We start from the raw sequence: 14,259 nt of genomic DNA on the forward strand, positions 1-14,259 counted from the left end.
TATACATGTATATATCACATTTGCATATTTACACAAAAATATGTGAAATTATGGATAAGATACTCAAAACATGGAAAATGTGGATATTATGTAAAACTGTGATGACGTGAATTTCACCACATTTCATCCTACCATAAATAGAATAGAATATATCTTTATATATATTCAAATTATTTTCAAAGTTTTCGTGCAGGATCCACATATATTTAGTGTCTTTTTTACTAAACCATATTGATGAAGTTTATAAGTATATGTTAATACCCTTGCTTTGGTAATAGTTACATTCTTCAACTACTGTTCCATAGAAGCTTTTACGTGCTTGGCACTGGGTCTGTATTTGTTCCATTGCATTGGATTAAGCTGATTTCAGGGGTGGTGCAGATACTTGAACAAGTTAGTATCAGTTTAGGATTTACTTTTCTTATGTATGTTTATTTAAAATAGTTGTTGAAATAGGTAAACTAGGAATTGTAAGATACTTACACTAGGATGTGCAAATAAAATGTGATATATAATATTGCCTTTTTGCTAGTCTTACTTTAATCACACATTTGTAATTGTCACTACATGTATGTCTGACAGTTTATATGAGATACACAGATATTAACAGGGGAATGCTAAGGGGAATGATGTTGTTTATAAGTTTTTTTTCTCATATTTAATATTGAGAATGCTTAGACTAGGGAACATAAATATAAATTTTGTCAGAACAGGTGTCATCTTCAGCTGAGACAGGTTTAGTTTTCCAACAACATAATTAGTTTGGTTTTGGAACAGGTTGCCTTCAGGTGTGGTGGATCCAGTAATTTAAAAGAAGGTTTGATAAATATTTGAAAGAAAAGACTATCCTTGAATTTCTTTGTTAAAAATTTAGATTGAATGGATGGGATGGTCCAGGTAGATCAACAGTTTCATTTTGTACTTTTGTATTAAGTTTTATATATGTCTAAACCATTTCTTTGGGTCTGTAAGCCTAGTTTAGGTGTTTTGAAAATACAGTTTGTTTAGTGTCTAAGGTAGGACAGAATATGTATACAAATACACAAAACAAATACCAAAGTTATTGAATAAAAATATAACAATTTCTATAGAAACTTTAATGTAGATGTGTATTTTTGTAATAGATGTCCTATTGTGTTTTATGCTAATAAGTTCTAATAGTTGAATATTTTATTCAAACTATATTTTTATTTATTCATAGTAAATAGCAAATCTCTAAAACGAAAATTTTAACCTTAAATTGAAAATATATTTTCATGAACAAAATATGTTGAAAAAATTTGACTGTGAAAGTAAAGAATTGTGAGTACACTATTTTAAGAAAGTTATTGTAAATGATATAATGACTAATATATTGAGAAAAATTAGAATAATAATTATACATTTGGGTCATTCCAACTCGCCTAGGGCTTCCCAGTTCGTGTAGTAGATTTTCTTTAAAAACTGTAAGCAAAACCTTCAGTTTGGTTTATTCAGCCATGCAAAATTTCTAAAGTTGTACTGCATGGCTGAATAAATCAAAATGAAGTTTTTACTTGAATTTTTTTCAAGAAAATCTATGACATGAACTGGGAAAAGCTTTTTTATCTGGGTGAGTTGGCATGGAATGGCCCGTTTATGCTTTATAAGCCATAGTATTCACTTAAGGTAAGTATTTGGACTTAAAAAAAAAAAAGACATAAGACAGGGAAACAGATTTAGTCCTGTTAGTGTCTTGAGATCCAAAAGTCCTAGACGCCAACATGGAATATTGGTATCATGACTTCTTAATTCCAACCCCAAGTTGTGCAACCTCAGCTACTTGGTCAAGGCTGGCCTATAATGATGATTATTCATCTACTGTTCTACCCTTGATGCAGGAACTAGATTCTGAGTGAAAGTACATTTGTTCTGGAGGTAGTGTAGTTCCCCCACTCAGGTACCACTCATATCTTCCCTTTTTTTTTTTTTTTTTTTTTTTGCAGATGCTTTCTATACAGATAATGCCCTCACTGGTCTGTATGTTTTTTGAAGCTAACATTTTCCTCAATTGAATATGTGTTTAAATAATACTTGCATCTTCTGACACTCTACTGCTCTTACTCATCACTAAGAGACTGAGATGATGTTAGACTCAAGAGTGTGAAATTATCTGAATGAGTTGCTTAGCACCAGGATAGAGGGCACATGGACATAGGTGGAGAGTATATTGCCAAGGGCAACTGAATGGAACAAATAAGAAAAAAATCAGACCAATGCTTAGATTGGCAAGGTTGAAAAATAGCTATAAGCATCAGTAGAGGTACATATTAATGGAAATATATTTTTAATTTTTTAGGAAATTTGTAACTCTAGCAAGTAATAAAGTTTAAGTAATAACTTAAACATTGGAATTTTGAGATCATGCCAAAATAGATTTTTTTTTCTTACAAGATTTGTTGATTTTAATCTATTGCCAGTAAAACCTTCTTTGCATTAGAGGAATTATAGCCAAATATCCCACATTATAAATCAGGCAAGAGTAGTTTAGAAGTTTCTGTTAAGTTTTGTTGACTGTAGCTACTTACTTTTTAGTTTCCTAGTTTCAAATTAGGTATTGTATAAATGGACAGCCTTTGTGTAGCTTTATGAAAAATTTTGAAACAAACGTATATTTAATTATTATAATTGTATTGGATTAGGGTATAGTCTGTAATATGTGTTAAAGTTTACTTGTAGTTAACATTTATATCACATACCTTTTATAAGTAGTCTTTTTAATTTTGTTATTTATATGTTAAAATTCAGGGCCTTCTGTTTTAGACATTTATGTCTAACATTGTTTATTTACTGAAGACATGCAGATATGAATAAAATATCTTTAATTCAAAGCTTTATTAAAACATTGTTTTGACATACAACAGCCGTATACAGTTTACTATCAGTTTGCCACATTTCAAGAAGACACATTTTATAAGTTTGAAATTCTAGTCAACATTTCTTCAATGTAGAGTGTATCCAGTAGACCACTCATTCTGTTAAGATGCAGAACTTTTGTCAGTTATTTAGCATACTGTAATTAAAACAAATTTATTATTATTTTCTTATGAATTAAGCAAATAGTATGTTGTAATTGCTTGAGAGAATGAAAGGATAAACTTCAGCTAGCCCCTAGTGGCACAGCAGAATGTCTGCAGACTAGCACGACTAGAAACCGGGTTTTGATGTTCATGGTGGGCAGAGCACAGATAGCCCATTGTGTAGTTTTGTGCTTAATTCTAAACAAACAAACAAAAGCTTCAGTTAACCATTCTAACTGAAAGAAGAATTTTAGCACAAATACAAATTAGATTTGTTTTATATGATTTATGGTTGAAAATGTGAATAAAGTAGAAACTATAGCTTCCAAGAATAATACTAAATGCAGGTACTTAAGATCTTGTGTTACTAAAGGACAAGTTAAAAACCCATATTCATAGTGATAGTTGTACTTGTAGTTAAGAGTTCTTTGAATGAAACATATAAAACAATTTCTTTATGTAGTTTTTATTACTTTTCTAATATCTGCAATTTTAATTCATTATGCACAATTCAAGTTTGACCAGGTATATTTGATGTTTGCAATCTATAATTTTATGAACATGATGCTATTTTAAATCTATATTTAAAGTTCTATACATGTATGGATAAAATGTTCCTATATTTTTCTCCAGTACTTAAATATGGAATAAATGGTTTATTTTATTTCTTAACAGGTGTGTTTTAGAGAAGCTAGAACACAACCATGAAAAGGAAATACTTGAACTAAAGAAAAAAAAAAAAAAACAGATGAAATATCTCACCCTGAACAGAAAGTATTTACACTAGAACAAGTAAATTAGTAATTTTGTAATTGTAATTTCATAAACTTTTTTTTCATGAGTCTACTTTGGCAATATACTGATCAGATGTAATGATTAATGAGAGATGTTAATAGGTAGAAAATGTGTTGATAATTGGTAACCAGATTTATCCTTTTGGATTAATTTCCATTTGCCATTATGGCATATTCAAGTAGGACTTAACTACTGAGTTACACAGGATAGGTCCATTTTAAGTGGAGACAAAGACATAACTAGGCACTTAAAATATTCAGGTCTCTGACCCAGAAATCATGGAAATATTAGGTATTTCAGGGTGATATCTGTCATAACTTTCTATACTAATTTTTCAAGATACCAACAGGGGATTCAAAGCACTGTCAAATAGAATCATAGCACGAGCCCTTTGTGCTAGAGTCTAGTGATGCTTCCGACTGGGGTTTCTTTCAAGATATTGACAACAGAGAAATGCTAAACCTTCTTCTGAATGGATTGATATTAAATGAAATAAAGAGACTGGACACATAAAAATTAAACACAAAATACACGATCCTTATTATATAATGTAATGCAAATATAATTTGTTTGCCTACTTGGATGCTCAAAACACATTGAACCATCATTTCATACTAGCTCTTTCATAGTTTATTCTTGAAATCCAATTACAGACTAGACTGTATTATTAAAGAGAAAGTTTCATAGGTTTTGGGTGGAATTGAATTCCAGAGTTTAAATGCTCCACTTTTTAACTTCTAATAAACTTTGCATTAGTCCAGAGCAGCATGTGCTACCCACATAACTGATCATTTTCATTGCAGTATAGGCAGGGCCATAACTTTTAGACTTTATCTAAATGACTATTAAAGGACACTGCTCCTTACTTCCTTACATTATGTGTTTTATTAAGCAGTGTTCTTCTCAAGTCATAACAGGTATTCTCTGCTTTTGAGAAATACAAAGTTAACTTGAAACAAGATAATTTTATCTTATTCTTAAGATGTTTTGTGTGAAACCTGCTTATATTCATAATAAAGAATAACTTGAGAAACATTGAATATATAAGTAGCACACCATTTTTCATATTGATACAGTGAAGTTTTTCTTAGAGTAATACAGAATAGATTTTGTACATCCAATTGTAAAGTACAGATTTTTTTCATTTACATTCATTTTATGTGATTATGCATTTGGTTCAAATTATTTAAAGAGATCAGATTGTATTTTTTTCATCTTATTTAACCTTCATAGAAGTGTGTTATAATGCATTTTAAACATTTTGATTTCTAGACTTTGCTATTGTAGAGGCATTAAAATGACTTAAGTTAGTTTATGATATAATGTATGACTTAAGTTAGTTTATGATATAATGTATGACTTAAGTTAGTTTATGATATAATGTATGACTTAAGTTAGTTTATGATATAATGTATGACTTAAGTTAGTTTATGATATAATGTATGACTTAAGTTAGTTTATGATATAATGTATGACTTAAGTTAGTTTATGATATAATGTATGACTTAAGTTAGTTTATGATATAATGTATGACTTAAGTTAGTTTATGATATAATGTATGACTTAAGTTAGTTTATGATATAATGTATGACTTAAGTTAGTTTATGATATAATGTTTGGTAAGTAATGGAGCTTATTTTTCCAGATTGAAAAATTCAAAGATCAAATTCAAACATTTAAAAATTTTGTCCCATATTATTTCTCATTATATAACATTATTTGAAATTGTACTTATAGTGAAGTTTTCTTATATGTAAAATAGTTTTTTTCATGATTGATGTGATTGTATCTCTGCAAATACTAGTGAAGAAAAGGGTAAACAAGTATTTCAGAGTATCAGTTTGGATTCACAGTTGAAATCAAAGTGCTTAAATTAATATCCACGGAAGAATATTGTTTCAAAGTACTAGTATAAGTTTTATTTGTTGCATAAAGTATTCATATAATATATATATATATATATATTTAAGGCAACGCAAACGTTTTTGATGACTGTTTTATTTTGTCTTAAATAATTTTCATTTGACATAGTTCTTATAAATTTCGGGAGCTTCGGACTGTGAGAAAATGGAGAAGAAAAGAAGACATTGTGAAAGATCAGAGTAATGAAGCCCATAAACAAGCTTTTTGTCTTGATTTCAGATAAGAAAGATTTAAATTAAAAAAACAACTCAATACTGAATAGTTTTTAAATCACTGGAATAATAATAATTTACATGTCTTTTTGCATTTTTCCATATTTTCAGCTTCTGGTAAACTTATATTTTTACCATCACCTTTCATAAATGAGCTAATTTTGGGTCTTCTACAGATTGAAAGATTTTCATTATTGTTTTTTTATTGATAAATTTAACTCATTTTGTATTGTAAATATTGATCTAGTGTTCATATAAAATATAATGATAATTTTTAAGATTGTAATTTTTATATATTTTTTCTGTTTTTTAGACTGTTGGTGCATTAAATGAAGAAGATAGTACAACACAAAACAAGTTAAACCAGAGAGTGAATGAACTGAAAGATTTAATACCTAAAAGAATACAATGAAATACAGGTACATTTTCTGGTTCTAGTGTTTATTTTTTAGTAGAACATACTGTTTATGTAGAAAAGTGATTACATTAATATATAATATACTATTACCAAGTGTTTTTGTGTGTATTTATTGATGAAACTTTGCTAAGATTATGATTACTTTGTAATCTAATCATTGCAAAGAAAGATGCCCATAACATAAAATAATACTTCTAATAAATATTAATTGTAATTCAGTACCAAAGAGTTCAAAGTGAATAGCATAGTATCAAATACAGCAAAAAAACAAAAAAAAATCGCTAATGAATGCCATGTATTTATATTTTCCTAATGATATTTTATTGGCTAAAAATGTGACCAAAATGTTTGAGAAATTGATATGGATATTAGCTTATGGAGTGTTTGGGATTAGCACTTCCTACAAGTATGTGTACATTTAACTCTTTTAATATTCATATATGTCATCTTAGTACTTTACATGTATTGTAACTGTGATGAAATTTTATAATTATCTGTTGTTTCCATCATTAATGTTCATTATTTTAGGTAGCAAAACAGAGGCCCTCTAAACAAGATAAAAAAGTTAAAATCTTAGAAGTAAAATCCAAGAAAAGAGGCAAGAATTCAAGGTTTGGTTCAGACTTTTTGTAAAAGGGATGAAAAGATACAACAACTCAACAGAATATTAGTAGATAAATGTGATGTTATAGAATACATTGATGCTTTTTTCAGTAAATCTGTAAACAAGGCTACTGTTGCAGATGCTAAAGTTGATAAACATGGTAATGTTGCAGAAAGAGAATAACTTAAAATATCATTGAAGAATATTATCTATTTAATTTACATATAGTTTATATATTTAATTTAAAAATGTATTTTTAGAGCTATATAAATTATGAAATTAATTAATTTTCAATCTACATTATAGACCATTTAAATCAGTTCTTCTACAAGTGATAGCGATAATATACCCTACCAGAACTATGTATAGGTATCATGAGATTATTTATTAATAATCTTTAGATAATTGAAGTATTTATGCATATTTAAATAAAAAAATAATAAATAGTACTGGCCATATATATTTGTGTAATATCTTGGTCATAGCTTGAATAATTCAAAATAAAGGATTTTTGAAATGTTTGTTTATTTGTTGTTAATAACAAAGCTACACAATGGACTATCTGTGTTGTACTCACCTGAATGAGTTTGTTTTTTAATTTTGCCCAAAGTTACAAGAGGGCTATCTGCACTAACTGCCCCTAATTTAGCAGTGTAAGGCTATAAAGAAGGCAGCTAGTCATCACCACCCACCTCCAACTATTGGGCTACTCTTTTACCAATGAATAGTGAGATTTACCATCACATTATAATGCCCCCACGGCTGAAAGGGGCGAGCATGTTTGGTGTGACGGGGATTCGAACCCATGATGCTCGGATTATGAGTCAAGCACTGTAACCACCTGTCCATGCCAGGCCCAATCTGGAGAAATAAAACCCAATATAGAGTATTATAAGCCCTCAGACTTTCTCTAAGCCAATAAGAAGCAATTGTGAAATGAAATATTTATTGCTATTATCATATAGCCACTTTTAAGCATACTTATAAAAAAAAAAAAAAAAATTATCAAAAATATATCATTATCATTAATAATAAACATAATGGTAATACCACAAAAATTGGTCTAAATAGTCGCCATTTCTAAATATGTGAAAACATTGTTTTTATCTGAATTCAGAACATAGTAATGGAGCATGTTAATAGTAAAAGTTTCTCAACAAAAACAGATATGGCCAATACTGATTGGTTTTGTTGTGTTCTCAAATCAAAGAATTATACACATCAGTGCCAGCACTCCATAATTTTTATTTCTAAACGGATGTTAATGGAAAACATGCTTAAGAACTTTTCTGTCATTCAGAAAAATGACGATAACACATCTACCACTTGACCCTAATCATTCTGTAAGATTTCACACTATTACTTGTATGAAGAATACCTTTTGATAATGGTTTTGTAATTAATGGTTTGTGAAATTAAGATTTAACAGATTTTTTTATAAATGAAAGAATACTTTAGTTGGTAATGCATTTCTCTTTTAAAAACTGATTTATTTCTCATTGTCTGATACGTTTCAATAAAATTTAACTCTGTGCTTTTACAGGCCCATCTTGGCAGTAGAAAAAAAGGTACAGACACTTCTAAAGGTTCAACCAGTTTTTCTCAGGAATACTTATCAGAAGAGGTACAGAGGTTAAGAACTTCAGTTGCAGGAAAACAATAACAAAGTAAATATCACAGATGAAAAAGTGTTTTAGGTATGAGATAGCTTAGCAATACACACAGGTCAGATAATGCAAGACCATCAGCTGAGTAAGAAATATCTTGAGATATTCCTATAGCCTTCATTGCTTTATATGTAAAATGTATGTAATGTTAAAAGATTTTTGATGTAAAATTAAGAAAGAAAAATGAAAGGATGTTATTTATTTCTTAATCTGCTTTATTAAACATTATGACTTTTTCATGGTTCTTGTTCTTTTTTGTTTTCTACTGAAAGTAAGAAGAAATAATAGAAATGTACAGAATAGATCTTGCTTTTAATATGCAAAGGATTTCAAATGTACTTTAATGTTTCACTTTTTAATACTTTCCAAATCAAGGTAATGGGTCATGTGGTGAGTCAAAAGTAAGTCTACATACTTAAAATGCTAAAATCAGGAGTTTTATTATATGGGGTGAGCAGAGTGAAAATAACCCATTCTTTAGCCTTGAAACAAAAAACAAACCAATATGAGTGGCCTTGGGAATTTCCAGTACTGTAAATGAACTAGTTAAGAGTAACAGAACTGAATTTGTTAACTCAAGTTGTTCAAATAATGAAAATATAAAAATTAGTCTCATAAGCATATAATTTGATCTTCTACTAAATTAGATGTAACAAAGTCTGTTTAAACCTTTGGTGTCTGACATGGTACACCTATAGCCCAAATTTAGGTCAAAACTGCACCACTGAATTGAAAATAAAGTTCTAACCCTTATTCCCTACTTATTTCTTATTCTTTAGAGTTAAAATGTTTAATACAGTATTTATTTGACTAATATACACATAAAATGTTGGTAGTTGTTAATTATTATTTTAACGTACCTTGAAGATAACCATTAGTGTTTGTGAATCTCCTAAAGTTTTCTTGAAAATAATACAGCACTTTTATCTCTGTGAAGGCTCATGTCGGCCATGGCAAGTCTTTCTGACTGGACCTATGCCCACAGTTAATTGTATAAATTTAGCTTAGTCAGTTATGCTCCATATATATGATATATACATCACAATAATTGTAATAAATAGTATGTTTTATAGAAGACAAAGTAGTCGCAGATACATTTTGCAAAAAATAATAACACTTTGTTCTATAATCAACAGAAAATTATAAATGTGAACACTTCAAAATATTGTTGATTTTGTTTTTTGCTAACACTTTTATGCTTGTAATAATTCATTTTTAATCAATTAATCTTAATTATAACTGAAATAAGGAAACTAAACAAAGTACAAATTTATGGCAGTCTCTTTTGCAAATTGGTTAAGTTTGGGGAGCTTCAGTTCTTACCAAAGTAGACTAGGAACTCAGTTTGTAACAAGAAGTCTCGTTGTTATGAATACAAGAAAAGAAATGATTTCAAAGAACATGTATGGATGAAAAACATATCAGATGAAGTGTAGAGAAAAAAATATGGAGGACTTGTGTAACTTCTTATGAAGGGACAAGAAAGAGAAAATAACATATGATATCAAGCTCATGGCAGTTTGACATTGTTATTTTGTGATATCAAACTGATGCCAGGTTTGACATGGTTAGTTAAACATATTTGGGGGACCTGAAAATTTCTGATTCATTTATTTTTACTAAATATTAAAATTTTAAATGCAAGATAAAATTTTCAAGCCTATGACAGGCCGAGATATTTGTGATTTGTCGCAGCTGCCACACTCTCTGCACAATATTGCTTGTATCTATTTAAGAGGAAAGTGAGAAGAACTTTGAACAAAACTTGAACCTCATAACTTTTAGTTGGGTTTTACAACTCTGGCCAGTCACTGTTTAACTTGATGTTTTGTAAACTGCCATTATCTCTTCTTTGAGAATCATAAGCTAGTAAATAAAGCTTTTTTTCTGTTATTTTTGCTTTCAGTTGTCCTCAGTTTAGTGTAGATTCTTGTATAGACCAAAGGAAAGTGATAACTGAAGTTTTAGCTTAGTAATATGTTTCCTAACTTTTTAAAGCTTGCTTTAATGTTTTATACTTTAATTGAATTGTACTGTTTGTTTTGTGGAATATAGATAAGATTGAGAATTGTTAGGCTTAGATTATTTTGCACTGAATTGTTTCAAGTTTCATTTCACTAAGAAAGTCATTGGTAGGTCATGCTTACATTAAGCCTCATTGGCTTGGCTTGAGTTATTGTTTGTAAGTTTTTAAATGTATTAAGTCCATGTGTGCAAGCCTTTCAATAAAGTGAGTAAACAGTTTATGAATTTACTCAAAATTCCAGCCCACTTCTCCAGTGCTTAATGCTTACCTACTTAACAGACTGTAACCCCCAAATTGCTGAATGTTACAAGGAATATCATTTCAAAGCATATCCCAAGATACATTTCTTAGCCTTGTGTCTATATCTTTGTAAATGAAACCCCTTCTGATTAACAGTTAAAAACACTGACCTGCTTGTTTATAATTTTGATAAAGAAAAAGTTATTTTTATAGTAAAACAATGATCATGCAAATAAATTATGTGCAATGTTTATAACATCAAATAAAAAAGTACAATATTTTAAAGAAAACATTTCATAAAGAAATATTTTATATTTTCTAAAGATGAGAATTCATACAATATTTAAAAATATTATAGTTTACTTTACAAAGGTTTCATAATCTTTTACATAATTTATAGAAAGTTCATATTAAGTTCCAAACAGTTTCATCCAGTAGTTTACTTTTTGCATTGTAATAGAACAAATGATAAACCTGTTTATTTTAAGTGACACACCCAGGCATTTCAAAGTTAAAAGAATTATCTACAGAGTTTCATATTGTGGATATAAACAACAAAATAATATGTTGTAAAATGAGTGATATATGTGTGGTGAGCTTTGGTAAACTCCTTGAGAACTGACTTTCTAATTTCAAAACAAACTACAGTGCTGAACTTTAGCCTCTTAAATACAAAATAACATAATCCAGTTTCATCATTATCTTTATAATACTTTGAAAATCAGTATGACTGGCCTTATGAATGTCCAATGTTAAGATCATCTTGTCAAACCTATTAAATGTTAAAAATTTCAGAAACAGAGAAACTATACATGTTGAAAACTAAGTTGCATTACTAACAGAAATTTAAAAATTAGTTTTATAAACATGTAATCGAGTTCCTAAACAAGATATATGATTAAATCTGTTAGAAAACAGAACAACCACAGAATTTTGAATTGTTGTCAAAAATAATGATGCTGAAATTAAAAGTTTGAAATTGCGTGTTTTGAGGGAGTCTTTAATATAAAATGGAACTAAATAGTGTTATTTACTATTTAAATGCTTGATAGGTTTTGGTATAAACATTTTACACTTACAAAAGTCTTCCTTTGGAAACTAAAACTTTGATCTGACATAATTAACAAAGTAAAGCAGGTAAATTTTACAAATGTCAATCCTATAATTACATAATGTGTTCAGTCATTGATTTTCAAGTTAATATAAACAATTTTTCAACTTTTTTTTCCTAAGGTATAAGAACAGCAGTCAGAAACTCAGCTTTATGAGGTCCAGAATTTGCATCACAGTCTTAAATTAATGCAAAAAGAAATGTCTGAGTCTGTTCAGCTATATAGGAAAGTATGTTCAGAAAAAGATACCATGATAGCCCAGCTGCAACATTCCATTCGTAACACTCAGAACATTATGGATTTTTGGCTGGACTCTGTTTTAAAGTTTTAGCTAGTGCTGGCTTATCCTATTGCTTAATGTATCTGCCTTTTAGTATCACAAACCATTTGAAATTTGTATTACATATATTAAATTTTTAATAACACTCAAGTAATTGTGGAACTATGTATATTTTGATTATGAAAGAAAAATTATTTTGGTGATTGTAACAATGATGAAATGCTTATAGTATTATCTGCATGTAAATTCCCGAAAAACCTATTTTAAATGTACGGTATGAGTAAAATATTGGGAACAAATACTTATAAATAGCTGGTTTGTCATCTTGAAAACTGCTTTTATTCTATATATTTTGTACATAATATTGACCAAGATACCTGTATATAATTATATGTGTAATAATGTTGTAAAATCTTTTAAAAATAAATAATTATTTTTAAATGTAATTAATATCAGTTCTGTATTCCTTGCATAATTACTTCATTTTGTCATGTACTTACATTGTCTGTGACTTATTTGAAAGTACATATTTCTTCAATGTAACTTTACTAATATAACTAAAGACTATAAATGTAAAACATTAATTTTTATTGTATTTTTAAGAGGTTATTTTCCTTCTTGTATGTTTTAATAGTTTTTTGTTGTTTTTTAATTTCCTTGGCAGAAATTTTGTAAGTTAAATGATAATATAGAAACATTGAATAATTTATACAAAAACACCCAAAAGTCTGTTTAGAGCAGTAGATTTCATATTATAATGTAGGTGTGTATATATATATATATGTGTGTGTATGTGTATATATATAATATTTTTGCAAAATTTATCTTTTCGTTATGAACTTAAAAATTAGTGTTGTGAATGTAACAAAGCATGGAGGTAAAATCTTTAAAATCATCAAGATATACTTTACTAGTGTGTCTCAATCGTAAGGAATAAGTTTGTTATTCAAGAATTACATGTGAACACTAATAACCAAACTTTGTTTCCACACAGTATTTATCAAATTAGTTGGGTTTTGTTCCCAAGCAATAATTAATAAAAATTTTGCCAAGCATAAGGGTGAAAGCCCTTTTAGCATAAGAATGTATTACTAATACTTGAGTTTAAATCTCATATAAAGTATTTTGTAAGAAGATACTTTTTTAAAACAGTCCTTTTTTCAAGCAAAACTCTATTCTGCAAAATAAAATTTAATCTGGATCACTGAGTTGGATTTGAAAATAGAAATATTGCATATAATTTACATTTCAACTATTGGTTAAGTGGATTGAATTTTAATTAAATTTTGTTGCAAATGTAAGGATAACAAGGAGTAAAATATTGTCAGAATGTACAAATATTTAAGCTCATTTAAAGACATGTTCTAATTTAATGAAATTTTGTTTTCTATAGTTCAGTGGATAAAAAGATATTTCTATGTAGAAAAAAATCATATAGTACAAATAGTATCATATTGGTGCTACATTCTCTTTCATGCTTACATATATGTAATGGTAATTCATATTATCACATATTTTCAGTGGATATGTTCTAATAAACTTTTAGTTCGCATACAATATTTCTAGGCAATTCGTTAAAAAATAACTGAGGTATAACATCTCCAATTTTGATTGATTTCTTTTCCTATTTTATTTTTGTTGTCAACAAAAGTACGGAAACTTTACTTGATATAAGAACATGTTTCAGATCTGATTTGTTTTGTTGTTGTTGTTGTTTTTTCAAATTTGGTACACTAATAAATATTTTCAACCTACAATTAGGAGTTTCACTTGTGTAAAGTTATTCAATGAAAACCGTTCGAATTTGATGAAAATTTTTGCGCAAGTCTATTCAAAAAGTCACGTGAGCTATCGGTGATGTAGTTTGTCGTCATTATTGTTACAAATTTTTTCTCAGGTGTACATGACTGAAAGTCTCTGATCTAGTTTTTAGAGTTGAATATT

At 28.5% G+C, this 14,259-nt stretch overlaps 1 long non-coding RNA gene across 10 annotated transcripts; it reads left to right on the plus strand.

The window, feature by feature from the left end:
* The first annotated feature begins 157 nt into the window (after positions 1-157).
* Positions 158-13,216, plus strand: LOC143252128 (uncharacterized). 10 transcript variants are annotated; one of them, XR_013028848.1, is made up of 7 exons: positions 158-393; positions 3,714-3,812; positions 5,865-5,935; positions 6,282-6,387; positions 6,915-6,997; positions 8,534-8,687; positions 12,157-13,216. It is a non-coding gene; the product is annotated as an uncharacterized LOC143252128 (long non-coding RNA). The 10 variants fall into 10 exon arrangements; XR_013028844.1 differs by having other exon boundaries at positions 160-393; positions 3,714-3,830; XR_013028846.1 differs by lacking the exon at positions 158-393 and adding an exon at positions 786-897 and having other exon boundaries at positions 3,714-3,830.
* The last annotated feature ends 1,043 nt before the right edge of the window (positions 13,217-14,259 follow it).

Source organism: Tachypleus tridentatus, chromosome 6 (assembly GCF_004210375.1).
Source record: "Tachypleus tridentatus isolate NWPU-2018 chromosome 6, ASM421037v1, whole genome shotgun sequence".
Classification (NCBI taxonomy): Eukaryota; Metazoa; Arthropoda; class Merostomata; order Xiphosura; family Limulidae; genus Tachypleus; species Tachypleus tridentatus.